General features: G+C 39.7%; 1 long non-coding RNA gene across 4 annotated transcripts in view; it reads left to right on the top strand.

Moving 5' to 3' along the window:
• The window catches only part of LOC117656711 (uncharacterized), a 46,815-nt gene that overhangs the window by 4,122 nt on the left and 18,879 nt on the right, over positions 1-23,814 (top strand). For 3 of the 4 annotated variants that reach the window (XR_015732562.1, XR_004588996.3, XR_015732564.1), the window contains exon 2: positions 4,323-4,421. This is a non-coding gene — a long non-coding RNA (uncharacterized LOC117656711). Of the gene's footprint in view, positions 1-4,322; positions 4,422-14,898; positions 15,047-23,814 lie in introns of all 4 variants that reach the window. The other variant, XR_015732563.1, reaches the window with a different exon arrangement.

Raw genomic sequence — 23,814 nt, 5'->3', positions numbered from 1 at the left:
AGCAGACTCTATACCATTCCAGACAAGTGTCTGTCCAATCTCTTCATAAGAGCCTACAGTGATGGGAGCACTCAACTTCTGAAGAAAATCTGTTCCACTGATGAATTGCTCTCACTGTTAGAAAATTTCTCCTTAATTCTAGGTTACTTTTCTCCTTGATTAATTTCCATTCATTGCTTTTTGTCTTGCTTTCTGGTGCATTGGAGAATAGTTGCCCCCCCCCCTCTTTTTTGTGGCAGCCCCCTCAAATATTGGAACACTGCTATCATGTCACCCATAGTCCTTCTTTTAGCAAAGAAGGTTAAAGTAGTTGGATGATACACAGTGTTAACCCTTCAGCTTCTCAAGGCTATCATATTTTATACAGTCAAATCACCTGAAGTAAAATAATAATCTAATAAAGGAGAATATTTGTAGCTCAAGGTTCACCTGAGGGGTCCTTGGTGCTCTCTGAGCTTGCAGATGTTTCATTACCCAAACTAGGTAACATCACCAGTGCTAGATGATGTTACCTGCTTTGGGTAATGAAACATCTGCAAGAAAACAAGCAAGCTCAGAGAACACCAAGGACCCCTCAAATAATAATCTGTTGCACCTTCATTAGCTTCAAATGTGATATTTGGGAAGGAAAACAGTTGGTGTTGTCATTGCTTTCCTGAATCAGTTTTAGGTATGCAGCAGCTTCTTGCTAGAAAAGGTAGTAATCCCATCAATTGAATTGCTGAAATTTATGAATCAGCCTCAAGAACTTAAAATAAAACCTGAAAAAGAACAACATAGCAATATCCTTCCTCTTTCAGCATGATAGATAGTGCTATCTCAGCAGGCTACCTTCTTTTGCCCCTTAAATTGGGAGGTTGAATCCCAGCTTAATTGTTTGCCAACTTTGCAAATCCAAGGTGGGTAGAAGGGATAGGGTTCAGCATAGGATGTGACATTCTCTTCATAAAAGATCAAAAAGGGCACCAGATGAAAATGTGCAAGTGAGGCTACAACATCTGGAGTTCCCATTCTCTGGCCTAACGTGCAGGTCCATGATCTATGTCTTCAATTCAACTTCTGAAGAAAAACATGTCCTTGACCCGTAGAGCCAATAATCTGACTAGGTAGACAGTAGTTTCAGCTATATTGAGTATGGACTATAAAAATCCATTTCTTCCCTAATTCTGGAAACATGCATTTAAGGTAACCTCAGCAATGTGTATAATTCAACAATCTGGCCAGATGTTTCAACAATGCTGAAGTTCAGTCAAGGCAGGCTGTATTCCCAAATCCTTATTTGTAGAGCAAAGGAGAGAAGTCTAAAATAACATTTCTCCCTCCCCTTTGACTCTTTCTAGCCATCCAGATATGATTTATCCTAAGTTAAGGTAACATAAAAGATGGAGGATTCAGACTGCGGATGAAAATATGTATGAGATACATATTGTCTTACATTTCTTCACTGTCAAGGCCAAGTAATAAAAACTAGTGCTAACAATGAAATTGTTTTCTCTTTCATCTGTGGTCATCTGTGAACCTAACTTTTTTTGGCTTCAGGAGGTGACATTTATTTCAATTTCCCAAATTTGGGTTAAAACTAAAGAGTGGAACAAATACTGTCATGTACGTAGATGAAACCTCTGGCTTTTCCTCCTGCCTCATTAATACCTGGTACTTATATCCTCTATGAATTACTCATGACTGATTCTTATTTGGGGGTGGGTGGAGGTTACATAGCCAAGCCCAGCACCTTGTGAATTCCATTGACCCTTATCTAGCACAAATTTAATTTTGACCATTAGTTGACTAGATGCTTGTGTATAGGTAGCAATAAGAAACTCTTCTGTGCTTTGAACTCAATTAATGCTACTGGTTATCTGTGCCTGACAGAAAGTGTCTTGAATCGCACCTAGAAAGAAATTGGAAGTCAGTGTATCTCACACAGCATGGACAAACAGCCCAGAATTGTACAGGCTGCCACATTCTGAACCAGCTGTAATTTCTCGATGGACTCAAGGGAAGTCCCGTTGTAGAGCACATTGTAATCATCCAGATGAGAAATTACCAGGTCGTGGATGACTGTGAACTAGGTTTCCCAATCTAGGAATGGACATAACGGGCACACAAGATATATCTATGCAACTCCTCCCCACTCCCCAGCAATAGCTGTTACCTGCTCCTTGAGGACCTCAAATTGCACACAAGCTCTCTCAGGGAGTGTGCAACCACAGCAAGAGTTAAAGATGATATTAACCAGAACTAGGGAGACAAAAAAACCTAGATCCCTTTTTCCTTGCTGTGGTTGAGTCCAAGATGATTTCTCCCCCATGGTTTGTGCCTAAAGGCCTTTGGCATTATGCCCAGGAGCTCATGACCTAAGGGGCTGTATGCTATGAGGATATTTGAGCACTCTGAATCCAGGAACTGAATGAATGACATTTCCTCCCCATCATATCTTATTTTCCATACTTTCTTGTCTGTAAAGACTTCTTGTGGGTCTGATGAAAATTTAAGCAAGGTTGCAAGTCAATATGTCCCATTGAGAAATTATAGCAGTTATTGCATTGAATTATCTTTACCAATTCAATTCTCTATCAGGGAAATTCAGATTCTGAATGATTTAATTAAATCACCTGCTTATTGTTTTCTAATTATCTGAATTCACTGTTTTTACTTTTGTGTAATCAAACTGGCAAATGTACTGAGCGACACAGTTGATAACCAGAATGTATATGGGTAGCTTTCGATGGGTGGAGCTGGTGCCTTCCTGGGTATTATTGTCATATCATTTGTAGCTACCATCTCTCTTTCTAATCAGGAGAAGAAATTATTTTCTTTAGCTGAACACATGACAAGGACCACAACTAAAACTCATATTTAGCAGACAGTGATAGTTAGTTTGGAATATTTTCCAAGCTGATTTGTACTGGAGCCAATGATTAAATCAATGCTTTATAGGTAAATGGACATTTCCTGGACAGGATTTCACAGTTCAGCAGATCAAATGTATCCTTTTTGATCTGAGTGAAAATAGAGTGCAGAGTATGGCTTACAAAATAAATGATTTGCAGACAAAGCCAGAGTCATCTTTATCTATAAACAGATGTATCATTAGTTCATTCTAGTAAATCAATAATTTTATTTTTGCTCTGTGGACTGGAGGAAAGCATCCTGATTTTTGAATGAGCAGTTGACATCATGCATTGCAGCTGGTGAGATAAGGTAGTGGCATTTTATTGCTTGATTATAATAATAATGAGTCTCAATGGTCCAGAAATTGAACTGGGGCTTAGCCATTATAATCTGTAGTTGAAACTGAGTCTATGATAAGTATTTCTCATTCTGTTTTCTGAGAACCTACCTAGTTCCCACAATATACCATGTTATTTCTTTTATTCAGTACTTCATTCTAAAGAATCAAAAGCCTTTCTCCAAGAAAAATTCATAGCGAGTTATTTTTGACTGCTTCCTATATGTCTCCTGACTATGCATCTAACTTGAATAGAAGCCAAATGATGCTCCTGTCATGGGTTCAATCTTATTAATTAATTAATTTTATATTTCAGCATTCTTAATATGGCTCAGGGAATGATCTTTTCATATTTTGTTGTCATAGCACCTAACTGGTGAAATAGGCTATGCCAGGAGAACATGATAATCTCAAAATCATTCAGTGAGCTCCTTAACCAAAAGGATTTTAAATCTTTATTGCTTCAATTAGTTAGGTTGAATGTGGTGGAAACAGACAAATACAAGCATAGAAAAATGCAGTATATTGGTACAGCTTCTATGTCTCAAAGGTGCTTTTTTTCAAGAGGCAACTGGACTTTCTGGTTTTTCTCTGAAGTCGTTTTGCTTCTCATCCAAGAAGCTTCTTCAGTTCTCTTGGATGAGAAGCGAAATGTCTTCAAAGAAAGTCCAGTTGCCTCTTGAAAAAAACAACTTTGCGACAACAATGACCTGGATGACTGAGAATCTCCATAGACAAGTAATTTCTATGCTAAAGAGAATGTCTACATAGTCCATGGCACTTTCTAGAGTAGATCCATCTTCCATTTCATTATCTGGAGTAGATCAAACTGGGTTATATATGATCCAAAATGAATGCATACCAACTTAGGTGGTCCATGGACTGAATAGCATTTTATAGCATGGGCAAGATACTTATTTGCCAAAACTTAATCTGGAACTAATCAGTTCTCTTCCTTGAGTTCTTAACTCTATGAATCCTATGGTAGTCAGCTGACTACTTTCTCTGGACTTACCAGTAGCAGAAAATATGTTTTTTTTAAAACAAGAGGTAAAACGTTGTATGTTACTGCCAAATATTTTTCTTACAGATTTCTGAATTGTCCACCCTTCTGTTGAATGCTTGAGACAATTTACAATGAATTGACAAAATTAAGAAAGGGAGAAGCTAAGAGAATCCAGAAAACCAGGTGAGCACATTCATTTATTTATTTATTTTTGTTTAAAAAAAGCTGACGGAGAAAAACCTGTTTGTCTGCAGCAGCAATCTTAGTTTAGCCCATGACAGCTGACATCATAATAATACAATATATTAATTTTCAAGATACCATAAAACTCTTTGCTGCTTTTTTTGCGAGTGGCTAATATACTTGCCCTTTTTTAAAAATGAGAAACAGGAACCTTTTCAAATCAGAGATAAATCTACTGGGGTGTTTCTGCTGACTGAAGTGCTTCCTCTTGTGGGACTCTTCAACTGCTGATTTATGGCTGTAGCTGCAAAACTAGATACTAGGAATGTACCGTGTAGGTGTCTGCCAACTCTAGTAGCTCCTTCCTGTGCTCACCTGGAACTAGGCCTTACTGGATTCAGGGTGTTTACACTGTAGCTAGGCACAGATATGCCTTATTCTGGTGATATCTTCGGAAACCTCCTCCCTGGGTCTATGGTCATCTTTCAAAGTCCTCAGTCATTGTTGGGCCCTTACTTATGGATTGTAGCACCGGGGATGCCCCTGGTAAATTATTTCCTTAGGGCTGATTGAAGTCTCCCCCTCTTCTTGGCATTTCTGTTGTTTATTTTTTCAGTGCCCATTCCACAGTGGAATAATGTTTCATATTTTTCATAAGCATTTTATTATTTTACTATTTTTCTTCCGTTTTCTAAAGCCTGTCTTTGGGTTGTAAGTGCCTTTCAAATCTGTTTGGAATGCAGCCCCTTCAGCTAGTTGGCAGATTAGAAATAATATCATCATAGGATCAGGTCCAACAAGCCACTGATATCTTTTTTCTTCTTCCCCTATGATTATCAATGTTGTACTTTTCTCTAGAGAAATCAGCAATAACTTTGATATTTATGGTGAATGCCCAAAGCATAGCAAAGAGACAGAGAGAAGAAATGACTGTACTGTAAACAAATACATCCCGGATGTGCTAGTATTAAATCTGGAGGAGACGTCATTTAATTACTGCAATTGGGATCTAAGCAGACCAAAACAGCAAAGATGAGGATAACATATTGCCTCGGGTGAAAAGGATGGGGGTCGTAAATGGCACTTCCATCTTCCGATGCAGATTCAGGGGAGGTTTAACCTCATTAATTATATTTTTTGAAATAAACATATTTAAATCAGTGAGAGAAGCTGTAGCTAACTTTGCATAGCAGCCTTCAGTTAGAGGGATAGTGATATCGACTCTTGTTAGTATTTAAGGTGCTATACTAACGACATTTAAATAACTACTTTAGCAATAGAGTTTTGGACACTTGGAGGAATTTTTTTCTTCAGGGTTTTTTTTCCCCCATGAAAGTATGCTTTCAAGTCACATAGCAAATTGCTTTTGGAAGTCTTTTAATTTCAGAAGCATGCATCTACAATAGAAAGCTGCTCTTTGAAAACAAGCTTTCAGAGCAGTGCACGATTACAGTATGGCTGTACTGGATTTCTTAGATCCTAGCCACTGTATCCTTTGCAAATACAATAGATCAGGTAGTAGAAATACTGTAGCTCACCTTTCCATAATGATTAAAATATCCCCTCGAGAGAGAAACAACAGAGTCAGGACTTTGTATATTATTTTGAACTGGTGTTTAATAATCTATTACTTGATTAGAGAATGGGAATCTCTTAAGAATTGTTACTTTAATACTTTAGCAGGATTTTCTACTAACTCTTGACTGCAAGACCCTAGAAACAGATTTCTGAAATATTTTCCAGGTTACTGTGAATTTTCATAAGGTTTAGAGCAGCGGTGTCAAACTCAATTTCATTGAGGGCCGCATCAGGGTTGTGTTTGACATCGGGGAGAGCGGGGGGGAGGGCGCATGACCAGGGTGGGCGTGGCCAGCTTGACATCACTCATGTCGGGGGCAACTGTGGTGGCCCAAGCACTCTGCCAGCGAAAACGGGCCTCCGAGCTCCATTTTCAGCTGCCATGGCCTCCGGCAACCCTCTGCCAGTGAAAATGGAGCTCCGTTTTCACTGACAGAGGGTTGCATGCTGTGGCAGCTGAAAACAGAACTCGGGAGCCCATTCTCGCTGGCAGAAGCACCGCAGGCCAGTCCTTTGCCATTTCCAGGACAGCCCCACGGGTCAGATCTAAGTACACACGGGCCAGATTTGGTGCCCTTGAGTTTGATACCTCTGGTTTAGAGGTATTGTCTTAAGAGTTATTGCTGTATAGAAAGTGGTTGGATGAGTCTTTCCTCAAGAGCTGCTCATAGATTACAGCTACAGCATCTATTACAATATTACAGATCCCATAATTTCCAACCACCTTAAGCAAGCCAGAAACTCAGCACTTCCAACTCCTACAGGTTAAAAATAAATATACTAGGTGCTATTTATGGCTGAGATATAAATATAAATGCTGAATATTTTAAAAAATAGAGTCTTATAGCCTGAGAGGAGTTCTATTTCTCACTCCCGAGTTTCTGGAAAGATGAGTCAGACAATTGCTTTTCAGAAACTGGCCTGATTCTACTTCTGAGCCTCAAATCCCATTAAGCTTGAAGTCTAGGAGCCATTGATAGCTGTTCCTCCCAAAAAAGTATTCCTTTCTTTTAAAGAGAGTTAGCTGTCATCTCCATACTGTAGGATGGCAATTCTATAAATGCAGTATTCCAGGAGGGCATTTTGCCTAAGATTCCACTGCCATTTAGTTTCATTGGGCCAAGTACAATGCTAGAATTACATGAGATGGAAAAGTTTAGTCTGCTACTTGTATTTCCCTTGGACTCTCGTTCTTCAGTTTCCCAGGCCTGCTGAGTTGCGTTCTTTTTGATCTCCCATGTTTTCCCTGGTTCCTATAATTAAGAAATGTGGAAGTGGAATCCATTTCACTACAAACCAAATTCTGGAAAGAACTCAGTACATTTTAACTTAGAATTTATCCTTTAAGCTTTTATCAGAAATATTCGTCTGTGGTATACAATTAGCCAAGTGGATATAGAGAAGTCCAAAAATATTAAAAGCTTTTTTTTAAAAAAAACAACAACAACACTGCCATAAAAAGTTTTAATATTTCCTTCCTGTCTGTTTTAGATTCAATATTGTAAAATAAAGCTGAGAGTAAAATGGGAAACAACAGGCATTTTATTTCTAAGTAAACATGATTAGGACTGGGCAATAAAACTGCAATTCAGATAGCATTTATTTGGAAGTTAGTTCCACAAAAGATTGGCAAATGGGGGACCAACATTAACCCAGAAACTAGAAAACAATTAAGTCTGCAATTAGAAAACTAGCATTAAAATTTGTTCTGTGTGCATGTGTTTATATAGCACAGCTTTTTCATGCTCTGAAACTGTGAAGTAAAAAAAAAAATTGTAAAGCTGGAAGGGATAATTTCAGTTATCCATTCCAGCCGCTTATTTAATGCAGGACTTCAGACTGAAATATCTTCAGCATCTATCTACACACACACACCCTTTATTTGAAATTAGGATTTTAAAATGGGTCCTAACTCCTGCTTCTAAATGTTGCTGTAGCAAAGGTTTCTGATCAGGGTCCCAAAAAGCTATAGGTGCTGGATTTAATATTCTGTTGTATTGTATTTCTGATTGACATATTGTAACATCACCTCAGTCTCTAGCTTTGCTATCCCTTGCTTTGTTCTTGTTTTTTCATGTTTTCTTTTTTCCCAGAATTTCAGGACCATTAAACAGGCCATTCATTGGCCATTTTGGGGAAAGCTCCTTCTATTTTAATCTACAGCTAGTATTTGTTGTTATTTTTGCTGAATAATCTTTATTGATGCAGACCATGCCATTAGAATTCAAAGCCAGATAAGGAATTTCTAAATAATAGCCGTTTTTTCAAGTGGCCCTAACTGGATTATAGGCAGGTTTACTAAAAAAAAAAAACCCAAAAAACGACCCAAACCAGACATGGATTTCAACCCGATTTAATCACTCTAATCTTAAAAATACAAAACGTGTTACGAACAAGCGCCGTTTAACAGATGAGTTTATTTCTGAATGCTAAATGGGGGCTGTAAGGAGAATAAAAACTTATCGCCGCCGAGTTAGTTGTCCTGCACCCAGTTTGGAGCTGACCCGCCACTAGGATTTTACACTTCTTACAGCCCCGTTTATTCAACATCGCTTCGCTGTTGCCTGGCGGAGTAGGGGAATGGGATCAGCGCCCACCGCTTTCCCGGAAAGCCATCTTCATCTCTTTACCCGGGATAATAAACTCCCTTCAACCCAGCGGAGTTTCCCTCCTTGTCAATATTGTCCTTGCTCCCGAAGCAAGCCCGTCCTTACGCAGGGTTGCTCGGGAGATGCTTACTCAGAGAAGTAAAGCCAACGTAAAAAGCAAAAAGCGGTGGAAAGCCGCCGCCAGCTTAAAAGGGTGCGAAAGAGCTGCAGCTCCGCCATACGGCTCGGGCGTGCACCCCGAAGGAGCCAAGGGGAGAGCGGGTCGCTCCCTTTCCTAACTAGATCTTTGGATCCCAGTTCTCGATCTGTCAACCGGTGCATAGGGAAAAGCCCCGCGCGCGGGCTCCGGGGGGGGGGGTGCCTTCGCCGCCCCTCCTCCACCCAGCCCAGCCAGCTTCAGCGCTGCCGCTGCTGCTGCTTCTGCAGCTTTAAGGGACTGCAGCCATCCGCCTGGCAGACGCCGCCGAGCCTCACAAAAGAACAGGATGTTGTTGATTTGTAACCAAACCACAGAGAGGAAATGAGTGTCAATTTCCTCTAAACATCCCAACCGTCTGCCTCCTTCGCTTCCGCCTCTGCCACCCCCGCAGCCCTGGAGCGTCTGCGCCTGCGCCGGGTTCAGCCCAGGGAATTTCGCTGAGCCGGTGGCTTTCTTGCGCCTGGGCAGCTCCGCGCTCGCTTCTCCGCTGTTTGTTGAACCCCCAAGTCCAGATCCGTGCCCCCCACCCTCCTTTTTTTCATGGGTGTTGCGGGCCCCTTTACTTTTTGTAAGCAAACGGGTAGCACCTTTCCCGACTACTGTAAAATAGCACATTTTTTTTTTTTTTAAAAAAGTATAAATTCATGAAGTTTGGTAGTTGGTGAAGCTGTTTCCAGACTCTCGATTTCTGGCTGTCGTAGGTTAAGGCGACCGTCCTACGACCCCTTTTAAAGATCCGTCACAACGCACTTGGTGGATGGAGGCAGAGGGCGCGTTCCCTATGCGAGTTTCTCTCTGCAGGGAAGGAAGGAATCCATTAGCTTTAACCTTTTTTTTCTTTTTTCTTTTTTCTTTTTGTAGTTGAGATCTCACAGAATAACAGAGTTGGTCCTGCAGGAAATCCCTGAAATCCAGCGAATCTTCCCAATAATTCAGTTAGAGAACCCTGTTAAGTGCCACTTTCTAACTAGTGTGCCAGGGCTGATATATCAAGAGATGATGGCTCTCTTTTTATTTTTAAAGCAGCAACCTTGATTAATCTACAGCCGCAAAGATTTTTTCACTCATAATGTGCACTCCCCTTGATTCCATGTATCTAAACAGATAATGGGTTTGGATTCATCATATAACAGAATACCAGTATTTGAGGGGTCTTTGGTGCTCTCTCAGCTTGGTTGTTTTCTGCAGATGTTTTATTACCCAAACTAGGTAACATAATCAGTGCTAGACATCAGTGCTAGTGTTAATACTAGAGCATCTGAGTCATTATTGAATAATTTGAGATTAACAAATTACTCAATTATTAAAATTAACAGAAAAACAAAAACAAGCCTAATACCGCAATATCCCCACCGATTTTGTGTGGGAAATAAAAATAAGTTCTGTTTATGCTATTAGGAAGAAGCCTGTAGAACAGATTGAGAATAAGTCGTATTGGCTGATTTATTTCTGACAAGCATAGAAAATAGCTTTGGATGCCTGTTGATAAATAGGGAAGGAAAATCTGCTACATAAAGTCAAGGAAACAAGATAACTGCCAAAACAAGGGGAAAAAATCCAAAAAAATAAAATATTTAGAGGAACTGGATATTTAATCTATTATTGGACTCAGTCTTGACCATAGGATTTAATACCAATGGATTCTTGGAGAAGTATTTGCAATGATTAGTGCCGAACGCAACTGACTGATTTTGTTACTTGTTGGAATTTGTGATTTATGTATATATTATGATTGTTTTGAATAAAAAAGATGGCAAATACCAAATATGATCTTACGGTCCTGCAGATGGACAACAGATGTCCTTGTTATGTAGTTCAAATAATTTAAGCCAGAGAGGAATCATGAAAAGCCCTTTGTATTCACTTGCCCACATAGAGGTATACAAGCCTGACTGATAGCAATAGCACTTGGACCAGGGGTGAAATCCAGCAGGTTCTGACAGGTTCTGGAGAACCGGTAGTGGAAATTTTGAGCAGTTCAGAGAACTGGTAGCGGAAATTTTGAGCAGTTCGGAGAACCGGTAGCGGAAATTTTGAGTAGTTCAGAGAACTGGCAAATACCATCTCTGACTGGCCCCAGAGTGGGGTGGAAATGGGGATTTTGCAGTATCCTTCCCCTGCCACGCCTACCAAGCCACACCCACCAAGCCATATCATGCCCACCAAGCCACGCCCACAAACCTGGTAGTAAAAAAAATTGGATTTCACCACTGACTTGGACTTATATACTGCTTCATAGTACTTTACAGCCCTAAGTGGTTAACACAGTCAGCATATTGCCCCCAACAATTTGGATCCTCATTTTACCAACCTCGGAGGGATAGAAGGCTGAATCAACCTTGAGCTGGTCAGGATCGAACTGCTGGCAGTTGGCAGAATTAGCTTTTTTTTTTATATAAAAAAAATAATGTTGGCTTCCATAAAAGCATGTTTATATTGCTGAATGGAAGACAGTTTGCTGTCCAGTCCCATGCATATTTACTCAAAATCAAGGCATACACAACTATGTATATCTTACTAGAAATAAGTCCCACTGAATGCAGTACGACTTCTGAATAAGTAGGCACAGGATTGCCTATAAATTCTTTTATGCCTGCAAATGTATTCTGGGATTATAGCTGTGGGGTACATCTAACGTGGTCTCCTTCAAGCCTTGATTCTGGGTTACTTCAGGGATATGTTTCTATAGTTTTTCTAGTAATAGTATGGGAGTACTTTGCCACTGATTTCTTCCAGATTGGTGTTTTTTCAAAATCGCAGCCGAGTCTCCAATTCTGGCATTTCCTGATGCTACTCTATCCAAGTAATTACCAAGCTTGGCCCTGCTTATATTTTGGAGATAATTCCTACATTTGAAGAAGGGATTGCAGGTTTGACTTCTCAGCCTAACAGTGATGCTAAATCATAGGCAGGAAATTGAATTGCAACATAGGATTAAAGGGTGACAATCTGTTAATTGGTTATGGATGTATCCCTGTAGTAGTTGGATACCTCCCTTCTCAAAATAACTGATATGCAACTCCAAGATAACTTCCATACTTATCTTGATTTATTCAGTCATTGAGATTGGTGTTTTTTAAAACACACACCCACCCACCCAAATGTAGTAGCAAAATGCTATTTTGGGGGTCCCAGAGATAGCTTAATTTGTCAGAGTTAACTCCTTTCCCCAATATGTTTTCTAGTTTTTTTAGTTGCAGATAACATGTAAGTCTTTAAAATTTTAGGGTCTGGGTGTGATTTTTAGGACATTTTCAACCCTTCCCCTTGAAAGGTAAATGTCTATTATTGAAAGTATTTTTTTTCTTTATCTCTATATTTTGATCCAAAACTTTTAGGAGATTGCAGTGTTTCATGTTGCAAATCCAAGCAGATGGAAGGGCTATAATTTATAAAATACGCTTAGGAATTTAAGGCAGCAATTCTATTCCTCCTGATACTGGAAGTCAATTCCAATTGACCACGGGTGTCAAACTCGTTGCGTCACGTTGATGTCAGGTGATGTATTGCGACATTTTTTGCCTTCGCGGAGCTGGGGTGGGCTGGCCTGCGTGTGACGCATCCGGTCTGTGGGCCGCCAGTTTGACACCCCTGCTGTAGACCCAATAGGATTTACTTTTGTGAAGATACAGCTCCATAATGCAAACTGGAAACAAATTTATTTCCACTCCAGTTTCTTTCCTCACGGAGGGAGCATGGTTTTATATGCAATAAAGGTAGGGATTGTATAATCTTCCAGATGTTGCTGAACTACAAGGCCTATAATCCCACTGAGCATGGCAAATAGTGAGATATGCTGGGGACTATAGACAGGGCCGGATTTTCCTATAGGCTAACTAGGCTTCAGCCTAGGGCCTCAAGATCAAGAGGGGCCTACATTCAAATTGTTAACAAAATTAAAATTACACTTTCACTATAGGTGAAAGGGCCTCATAAGTGGAATAGCCTAGGGCCTCTTTTCATCTAAATCTGGCCCTGACTATAGATCAACACCACAGGATGATCCTTCTTCTGATATTCAAAGGATTCCCAGGAAAGATCTCGTGCACCATCAAGGGTTACTGCTTTAGGCGCCTTCAAACATAACATGTGCAAACTATTTTAGGCGTTGTTCTCACAAAAAGCTAATCAGGATATAAACCCAGACTTTAGAGTACATGTTTGGGTTTACATCATTTATTGATTGCTATTCAAAAGGGTTACCTACACATTGAAACTGGACACTGGGGATTAAACTGAGCTTGAGTTCTCCAATGTCATCTTTGTGTGTGTGTATGTGTAAGAATACAGGTTTTCCTTTTTTAGGACCACAGTTGGAACCTGTACTTGATCGTTAAATGAAGCAATCACTAAGTGAATGTGACTGTGCTTATGATTTTACTTCAGATTTTCTTTGCTTTACAGACCTGGCAAAGATTGGAAATGCAGGGATTGGTTGCAACATTACTTTTTCATCACCATTTTTAACTATGAATGGTTATTAAACAAGGATGTAGCTAACTGAAGACTACCTGAACCTAAAAGTTCAACATGGTATAAAGAGGAAGCATTTTAGTATGCCAGCCTTTGTTTCTGAGGTCACATTTGTATACATTATTCAAGTCACAGCAATAAGCTTTTTCTAAATAAGGGTTTAAGGTATTTAATTTCAGAATGCCAGACTACGATGGAGAGACAGCAAAATGCTTGCACTATACACTGGTTTTTTTCTAACACGAAAAGGAGTGTGGAGTCACAAACTATTCTAACAAACAAATAGAGTTTTTGGAATTGCATGGAGCTACATTTGCTTAGAGTAACCAATATGAGGATGAATCGAAATGGTAGTCCAATTGTTTTAAGATTGTAAATGGCTCATGGATTTGTCACTGCAGCTCCCTTTCCACTTTTTCTTTCTTGCATACACATGAACTTGAGTTTTCTGGAAGGAATATTCAAAAATATTCAAAAATATTCAAACTAATTCAGATATATTTCAGACCTTGTGCTTCTTTGCTACAAAATAATCCACACTACTCTGAAAAAAGATGAAAAAGTTGACTTAAAAAGCTGTTTTTTTGAAAATCCAAGGGTGCACCAATTACAGGATTATCTCTATCCATGTTCATATGATACTCTAAAAACTCCATCAGCAAAGCTGGAATTGCTTTGGTAGAATCCATGCAAATCTTGTTTTCCATTGTGCCTGGTTATTTCTTTTCAGATGCATATATGTGCTCCCAGCTGATGGAAATGGGAACCCTAACTCACCAGGGCTTCAGTCCCTAGAAGGGGTATTGTAGGTCTAAATTCATATTTCCATTTTTGCACATCCTCCGTTCACATTAATATTAAAATACCTTAAGAGGTGGGAGTTGCATGTAATGATTACGGAGAAAGGCTCATTGATTGCAGTCATGGCACAAAGTAGATGGGATCAAATGATAGTAGAGCTTGGACTTTCTCTTTTTTTCCTAATGTGTATGTGTATGTGCAGTTTACTTCGGTAACATTGTAGTAACTTATCTGTTAAGTGTCTATGGAGATTCTCAATCATCCAGGTCATGGTTGTTCCAAAGGTACTTCTTCAAAAGGCAATTGGTAGCTACCTTTTGAAGAAGCACCTTTGGGTTATCTATTAAGTGTAATGTACTATTGCTTAGTAACAATAAATCATAATAAGCTACAACAGTGTTTCTCAACTTTGGCCATTTTAAGATATGTGGAATTTAACTCAAAGAATTCTCCAGCCAGCATGCTAGTCATGGAATTCTGCAAGTTGAAGTCCACACATCTTAAAATGGCCAAGCTTGAGAAACACTGAGCTAGGGAAAAGCATTTATATTCACTTGTTTTTAACCTAGAAATCTAAACAGAGAAAGATCTAGATGGGAAACATCAGAAAATACTAGGGCAAACGGCTAGAAGCTACAAAGTGCAATAAACACCATGGAAGAAGATCATAGAAACTCCCTTGCCCAAATTTGTTAAAAAAACGATATGGACATGTGCATGGAATCACCAGGAATTGAGTTCAACTTGAAAGATTTCCTTTTTTAAGGGCCTACTTTACATTTGTCACATTTTTCGTTTCTTTCTTGCCTCAAAATAGGAATAAAGAGGATTTCCAGAGCTGCAAATAGGGGGTTGGGCCCATTCCTGGCCAGCAAGATAAGAGGAGGTTGAATTTTCTCCATGAGCTCTTCCTGAGTCCCAAGGTTCACATCACCAGAAGGCTGTTTGAGATGCACGAATCCCAAGTGAGAGTTTTTGCACTTGAGCATTCCTGTCCTGTTTGTTGGAAAAGGGCCCTCCTTGTGGGAATGAAGTATCTAGCGAGAGAAAAGTGGTTCTGCGGGTTCCATTTTGTTTATTCCTCCCCCTCTATTTCTTAGTCACATCTTTGGTTGTATTTAAGTTATCAAATAACAGCATCTCCCAGGTCTTGCCTTCAGCAGCGAAGAGCATATTCACACCAGATCCTGCTTTTGCCTCACTAGGAAAGGAGGAACCTGCATTTTATCACAGCTGTTTCTAGCAGCTGTGCTTTAGGCAGGGGGTGTTAATTGATAATTTATGTCTTTCCTGTCACAAAGTGTTACTTTGAGGTATTAGCAGCTTCTGCTAACACCCGGTCCTTGGATAAAAGCAATAAAATTAAAGGGTGAGGGGGTTGTGTCCAACTGCCCCTCTTAAAGAAAAAAATACACACATTTGTTCAATTTTTTGAAAAAAATAGGAACTTCATTTTATATCTTCATTTGTTCGTTTGAGGCTAGTCGAGAGAAAAAAACTAGGGGTGACATGATAGCAGTATTGCAATATTTTAGGGGCTGCCACAAAGAAGAGGGGGTCAACCTATTTTCCAAAACAGCATAAAGCAAGACAAGAAACAATGGATGGAAACTCTGGAGTTAAAGAGAAATTGAGACAGTGAGAACAATTAACCAGTGGAACAGTTGTGGGTGCTTCATCACTGGAGGTTTTAAAGAACAGACTGGACACCCACCTATCTGAAATGGTATAGGTTCTCCTGCTTGAGCAGGAGGTTGGACTATAAGATATCTAGCTCTATTCTGATTGATTCTGCTCATGACCATCAGAAGTTTCTCTGTATCTACATACATACAGGCCCACACTTTTATTTGGTTTGTGTTCTGTTTGAAAATAGGCGTGAGAAGTTTACTTGCCTATACTGAGACCTGAAATGGCAATTGGTGCAGCTAATGAGTAGAAAAGGTGCTATTTTGGTCCTTATGTGGCACATTGCATCATTCAATGAAGTCAAGCATCTGTAACAGAAAAGTCTATGCAGGAAAAGTAATTCAATATGATTGCTTCACAGAGGCATACACTCTGGGCCCATTAGGAAAATAAAAGGAGACAAGGTAAGCGGAAATTAAACAGGCTGAGGGAAAGAATGAGAGGAAAGCAAGTTCAGGTAGGATTACTGGAAATGATTTTTTTACAATCAAATGTTATTGCTTTTTTCCAGACTGAAGAGGTAAAGCCGCATATCTAAATCTCTCATACCAGAAATTCATTTATCTAGGAAATGAACATATCAAGGCAAAAGGATCAGCCTCCCTTTCTACTTGGCCTGCCACTTTGTGTATGTGTCATGGTTCAAGAGCCCATATGCATGTGGACTGCAGACCACTCTTTCCTGATTTAATAATTTACTACAATCATTAAATTATATCGTTTAACTCTGCTTACCATAAAAAATCAGATCCAGGCATATGTAAGACTGAATATCTTAGTATAGGTAGTCCTTGACTTATGACCACAAATGATCCCAGACTTTATGCTGCTAAGTGAGAAATTTGTTAAGTGAGATTTGCTCCATCTTACAACTTTTCTTGCCACAGTTGTTAAGTGAAACACTGCAGTTGTTAAGTTAGTAACACCGTTGTTAAATGAATCTGGCTTCCCCATTGACTTTGCTTGTCAGAAGGTCAAAAAAGCTGACCATGGGACACTGCCACTGCCATAAATATGAATCAGTTGTCGAGCATCCAAATCAGGTGAACATGAGGAGGCTACAACAGTGTGAAAAATGGTCATAAGTCACTTTTTTCAATGCCCTTGTAACTTTGAATGGTGATTAAATGAACTGTTGTAAGTTTAGGACTACCTGTACTTTAAAGCTTATCTCTATCTTTTTCTTTGTTGGAAAAGACTATCTGGATTATTGAAGTCTAAAACTTGTGGATGCCCTTCCTAGGCATTTGTACCTGGGAGCAGCCTGAATGAGTGTGGTGGAATTTATTTCTGAGCAAACGTGCGGTGGTGTCATGTCAATTAATTTGCCTGACTTCTGGTGTGATATTTAGGGTAACTGATACAGAAAGGCAGCTGTCTGAACGTAAACAAAGCCACCCAACCACAAGTAGGCTCTTTACTTTCCTTTTGTCTTGAGTAAACTGGTTTAGTTTATAAAGAAAATAATGGGGTTGAAGAAGGATTTATTTAGCAACAATGCTTCAGGACATCCTATCTCAACTACTGTGATTCACAGCCTTCTTATCCACTGTTTCCTCTTCATATGAGTCACGGTATTTCAAAACTATTTCCCATTCCACCTATGTTAGGTGTTTTAGTTTCAAAGGAGCGATTCCTGAAAAATACACCTTTGGCTGTTGGAACACACTTGAGTATTGACAACCTAATGATTGGCCCTGGATCTATACGCCAGTAACATATAGAAGGGGAAAATACAGGGTCCCCCCCCCATCCCTGCTGAGTGGGAAATAAGAAGCTGGCATTTCCTCTTTTAAACTATTCAAAAGCTGGTTTTAAATAGGATTAACATCTTAACAGATGCTTCATGGTGTGCTCTCTGCAGGGAGGATCAAAGAGCAAAGAAGGTCCTCTGACTGTTTGCTGTTCCTTTATGTAGCAATTTTACGGGGGGGGGGGGGGAGGAGGAGGGCTAGCCCCTTTTGCCCTTTATTTTAAAAATAATGAAACAGGACCACAAGTTAACTTAAAATTGCAAACTGGATTGCAGATTCCACTGGACTTTTTGGGTCCCCCCCCCCCCCCAGTGTAATCAAGAGATGCTGTCAGTGGAAGTCTGGATGAAAAGAACTACAACAGGCTACATACAGTGCAAATCACCCAGTCCCTGGAAACTGAAAAAGAGATTCCCATTCTCAGCCATGTGTGTTTAGCACCGTTCTTCAAATTACAACTTTTAGATATTTTTGGTATATGCACAGTGATTATCCAGTTGTCCTTCGGCTTCAATTACATCCTTAACATAGAAGCCATGATCCAAATATATGTGGTGTGATATGCATTTATACTAAGCAAAAAAGCAATAAATAAATACATGATAAAAAAAAAAAACGGCAGACATATTTTTAAAATTCTTGGACCAATTGTCCTGAATTCAGTTTTCAAAGAATGATGGTGAAGGTGGGTCATCCCAGTTGTTTTAATCTTCATTTCCCTTCATTCCTGATTATTAGGCTATGCTAGTTGAGGGCTAATGGGAAACAACTGAAAGGACCCAAGTCGGCAAGGCCAACTTTAGACATTTAGGCCCCTAAGAAAAGTCATATTTTGGTACCCTCATGATTTGGTTCATCTTCTGATTTTGTTAGCAATTTCAAAAAGGCACTCTCTTGTTTCTTAATTATGTTTAACACTCAAGTTGACAAATTGGCTCAAGAAGTGTGCTGTTATTGCTTTTCATTATTTTACTGTATTTTTCAGAAGTCTTCAATTTGGGTGCCCCCCCACCCCGCAAGTCATGGCACTCCTAGAGTGGTGCCCACTCGGTCTTGCTGGTCCTGTGGGGAAGCTAATACTTTTGGCAGGTTCTTCTGCTCTGTGTTTGTCGGAACACCTGGAATAGAAGGTGCAATTGCCAAATTGTGCTTTAGAATCAAATAAAGCTTCTGCACATTGGATTTGTTTCTGTTTTCTGATAATATAATGATGAGCACTTGGCATTGGTTTAGTTTGTGGCAAAATATGCCCAAACTAAGATGTATTGTCCTAGGGAATGAAGCATATAATATAAATGTGACTAAGGCTGCAAGTTAATTTACATTTTCTTTAATATGTGAATAAAATACAATCGACTGTGGTTTGGAGAAAAAAAGTAAATAGTAAATAGAGCATTTATTAACTGAAATGAAAGAAAATGTATCCGGAAGAGAGGAGATAAAGGAAAGCTGTTAGATATCTGAATGAAGGTCTCATCCTGTGGATCACTGCTGATAAATATGTACAGGGAAGTGAAGGGATAGGCTTAATTATAAACAAAAGGGCTAAAAGGTTTGTGAGAAACTGTATGTGTCACTGTTACAAAAATAGCTGGTTATCTTTGTATATTATGCTCCCATGAATAGGAAGAGCCATTTTGGGAATAGGAAGAGAATTTTGGGGAAAATTGTGTAATGTTTTGAATGAATGTGATCCAGATGTAAAAGAGTATTTTGGTAAGTGATGTAGATAAATAGGTGGGAAAAGAATGAGATACCACATAAAAAAAGGGTTAGGCTAATTGGAGACCCCAAACTGAGAATAACACTTAGATGAATCATTACTTAGAAAAAGTTCTGTTTGTTTCAAATGTGTGATTCTGGGATAAATAGTATATCTATACGGAAAAAGAATGAATATAAATCTTAAAATTGTAATCAATTTGTTCACTAATGATGAGATATTGACATAATTAGTGAAATATATGGTGATCGTGAGAAATTTTGAACCTGAGACAAAATATTTTTTATTTTACTAATCTCATTTTAATAATGTGTAAGAAATAGACATTAAATCAGTTAAAGAAATGGAGTGCACATTGGGCTGCAAAAATTATTTTATATGAAAAAATCCCAACAGAATAAAATAAAAGTGGACATAAGGGAAGAAAATGTAAATGATGAAGGTAACATGGTAAAAAGTACTATATCTATATAGAATAACAGAATTGGAAGGGACCTTGGAGGTCTTCTAGTCCAAACCCTGCTTAGGCAGGAAACTCTACACCACTTCAGACAAATGATTATCTAATCTCTTCTTAAAAACCTCCAGTGTTGGAGAATTTACAATTTCTGGAGACAAGTTGTTCCACTGATTAATTGTTCTAACTGTCAGGAAATTTCTCCTTAGTTCTAAGTTGCTTCTCTCCTTGATTAGTTTCCACCCATTGCTTCTTGTCCTACTCTCAGGTGCTTTGGAGAATAGCTTAACTCTTTCCTCTTTGTGGCAACCCCTGAGATATTGGAACACTGCTATCATGTCACTCCTAGTCCTTCTTTTCATAAGATTAGACATATCCAGTTCCAGCAACCGTTCTTTATATGTTTTAGCCTCCAGTCCCCTAATCATCTTTGTTGCTCTTCTCTGAACTCTTTCTAGAGTCTCAACATCTTTTTTATATCATGGCGACCAAAACTGGATGCAGTATTCCAAGTGTGGCCTTACTAAAGCATTATAAAGTGGTATTAACACTTCACATGATCTTAATTCTATCCCTCTGTTTATGCAGCCTAGAATTGTGTTGGCTTTTTTGGCAGCTGCAGCAGTTGCTGGCTCATATTTAAGTGATTGTCCTCTAGGACTCCAAGATCCCTCTCACAGTTATCCATACACTGTACCTGTGCATTTTGTTTTTCTTGCCTAAATGTAGAACCTTACTCTTCTCACAATTGAATTTCATTTTGTTAGATAGCATCCAATATTCAAGTCTGTCAAGATCCTTTTGTATCTTAAGCCTGTATTATACAGTGCTTCAGAAATTTGTGGATTTACTGTACTGCAATGAAAAGGATTAAAAAGGACGTTGAAGTGAAAGAAGCTGTGGATGAAAAAATATATAAGAACATTATTGCTGAAAAACATGAGGCTAAGAGAAAGATTTTCTCTGAGTACAGAGAAAAAAAAGTTGGAAATATGGGCAAAGAAAATTAAAAAATGCTCAATAGTAAAACAGGCAGAGAAATTATAGACCATTTTTAATGGAAACAAAAGAAAATACTTTGGAAGTTGGGGAAGTAGAGGAAGAGGCTCAACCAAGTTGCCTCTATTGGAAGAAATTGAACTAAAAAGGAAATTGATAAAATTATTAGGATTTAAACTGAAGTAAGGGAATGATGGAAAGAGAATTTTAGAGATCTTTATGAGAATAGTAGAGGTATGTTGAAGTGTGGAATTGAAAGCAGCACTATAAATATTAGTGACAAAAATGCAATGAGAATATTGAAAAAATGACAAGGCAATAATTATAGATTGTAAAATATGAATATGACTTGCTTATGCATTAACTTGACAAGTTGGTTAATATGCACGTGAAGATTTATTTAAAAATTATATGGTATGGTTAGCAAATTATTTAGTAACGAGAAGGAATTGTTGCTGAACATTAGAATTCAACCGATGTGTTGGAGTGGAATGTTCTGATATTTTTTTAAATGGAGTTTAGCAATAGCTTTTATCCCAAATGACTTTTCTGTGTTCTTTTACCACTTTAGTGCCTAATGGTAGTACTTTAAGAGCCAGCTGAATAATCCTGAGTGATATTACCTGTAACGGGAATGTTGTTTACAGGAACCCAGTAAAATGTGACTCTTCTTATCTGAGCTGGATCTGGATGTAAATGAAAACATCTGCAAAAGGCATATGATTCCATCCTAAAATGATTTGGAAGTTAGTGGGCTGGTTAATTAATAATTAATGGACTGCATGACCTGAAGCCAACTATCTTTCTCTTCAGATCATATAAATCGTAAATCACAGATGGTAGGTCTGAATAAGGAACTTGGTCAGTATGCCCAACAACACTCCAAGCAATAAACAAGAATGACTTTGACGAAATTGGAATAGCTGGAAAGCAAAATCAAAGCAAGGCACCCTTGCATGGAAAAAAAGTAGCTTGGAAGAAATATTGCTGGAGATGTACCTTTACTCCTTTTCCTTATTTGGACAGTTTCCATCTGAACCTCAAGAGACTGTCAATTTTATACTCTGGCTTCCTCTGCTTTCTTGAACTCAGTGAATGTCCTGATGCTACTGCCTGCCTGGGAGCCTACCAAGGCAACAGCTTTCACTTGAAACCCAGTCTCTGTCCCTAGAGAAAGCAGAAAGGACCTGGAAAACCTCACTGTGAAGATGTGGAATAGGAGGGGGTTGGGAAGGAGCAACAGCACTTCTCCTTTAGCTGTTTACTTAATCTGACACAGACGTCAAGCAATCAGTTCATTTTATGGCCTGTTTGATGACTGCCAAACTTGGGGCAGTACCTTTTAAGGGAAAGGCTAGATTATATGGCCTGGTTTGTTAAGGGCACCTTGAATGAAAGCCATAGCTTGAAAGTCAAGAAAGCAGCTTTGTGTGCCATGGGTTCTTCTCTGCCAAAGCACTTTCCAGACCCTGATGTAAAACAACTCCATGTTCTGTTGCCTTTGGGATGGGATTAGCCCAGAGGTGGGCTTCAAAAATTTTAGCAAGGGGTTCTCTGCCCGGTTGCTGGGTGGGCGTGGCCTAGTCAGCCTCTTGCACCACGGCGGCGGGGGGGTGGTGTTTTTGCCCTCCCCGGGCTCCAGAGGTTTTTCTCGAGCTTCCGGGAGGGCGAAAACGGCCTCCCCAGGCTCTCGAGGCCAGAAATGGGCCGTTTTCCGCCTTCCCAAACTTCTGGTAGGCCCATTTTTCACCCCCGAGCCTCCACGTGCGCCCTGCACTTACCTGCATCAAAAACAGGCCGTGTGGAGACTCCTAGGAGGGGCGGAGCGGGGTGGGTGGGGCGGGGCCAGCCAGGAGTGGGATTTGGGGGTTCTCCGAACTGCACAGAATATTAGTTAGAGGTTCTCCCGAACCCCTGCGAACCCCCAGCAGCCCACCCCTGGATTGACCTTGATCTCTCTCGGTGTTTGCTGCCCATCTAGCCATCACTAGATCCTACCCTCACCGATAATTTTCATCCTGTCTCCAACTTTCCTTTTCTGGTTGTTGAGGTTTTTGAGAAGGTAATTGTGCTGCAATTCCAGAGGATCCTGGATGAAATGGGTTTATCTGGACCCCTTTCAGGCAGGATTTAGGTCTGTAAATGTCACTGGTTACACTTTTCAATGATCTTTGGCAAGAGCAGCACAGGGGTAGTGTATCCATCCTTCTCTCCATGGCTTTCAATGCTATCAACCATGGAATGGCTCCAGAGATTGGGAATGGAGGGGGGCACTGTGTTGACCTGCTTCACTTCTTTCTTCTGAGGGTGTTTTCAGTAGGTGTTGATCAGGAGTGTGAAACTGATGGATCAAATCATCTGTCACAATGGATGATATGCTAATAATACCAAGTTATACAGTTCTGTCTATGGTGAGATAAGTGATGCTGGGACCACCCTTTCTTGATGCCTGGAAGCTGTTGGGGCTAGATGGGACCAATAGGCTAAAACTGAACCCTGGCAAAATGGAAGGATTTTGGATTCAGGCTTCCTTGGTTTTGGCGAATATTGATCATGGATGGAGATGCACTCCCTAGACAGACAGGATATGTAACCTGGGAGGTCTTCTCGACTTTTGACACCTGCTCAAAGAACAGGTGGCAGTTATGTTCAGGAAAGCTTTTGTGCAACTGCAAGTTGTGTACTGGTTACATCCATTCCTGGACTAACCTCCCTTCTTCACAGTCATTCATGCCCTAATCGCCTCCTTTTTGGACTATTGTAATGCACTGTACATGGGGTTGCCCTTGAAGAGTGTCCGGAAGCTTCAGTTGGTTAAAAATACAGTAGCCCACATAGTTCTGTGTAAGTTGAGATCAGTGCATGTATCATCTCTTTTGCAAAACCTGCATTGGTTGCTGATTTGCTTTTGGTGAAATTCAAGGTGCTGGTTATCATCTTTAAAGCCCTACATGGGCCAGGTTATTTGAAGGACCATCTCTCCCCAGTTACATCTATCTGGCCCACCACAGCAGGAATGCAAGGTGTGTTGCAGGTTCCATCTACAGTATTAGGAAAATACATCTAATGAGCCCGAAGAAAAAGGCTTTCTCTGTGGAATACCATTGCCCT

The sequence above is a fragment of the Pantherophis guttatus genome, chromosome 2 (assembly GCF_059756535.1).
Source record: "Pantherophis guttatus breed Tessera chromosome 2, ASM5975653v1, whole genome shotgun sequence".
NCBI classification, from domain to species: Eukaryota; Metazoa; Chordata; class Lepidosauria; order Squamata; family Colubridae; genus Pantherophis; species Pantherophis guttatus.
Note: the sequence above shows the minus strand (reverse complement) of the source record. Positions and strands in the feature narration are given on the sequence as shown.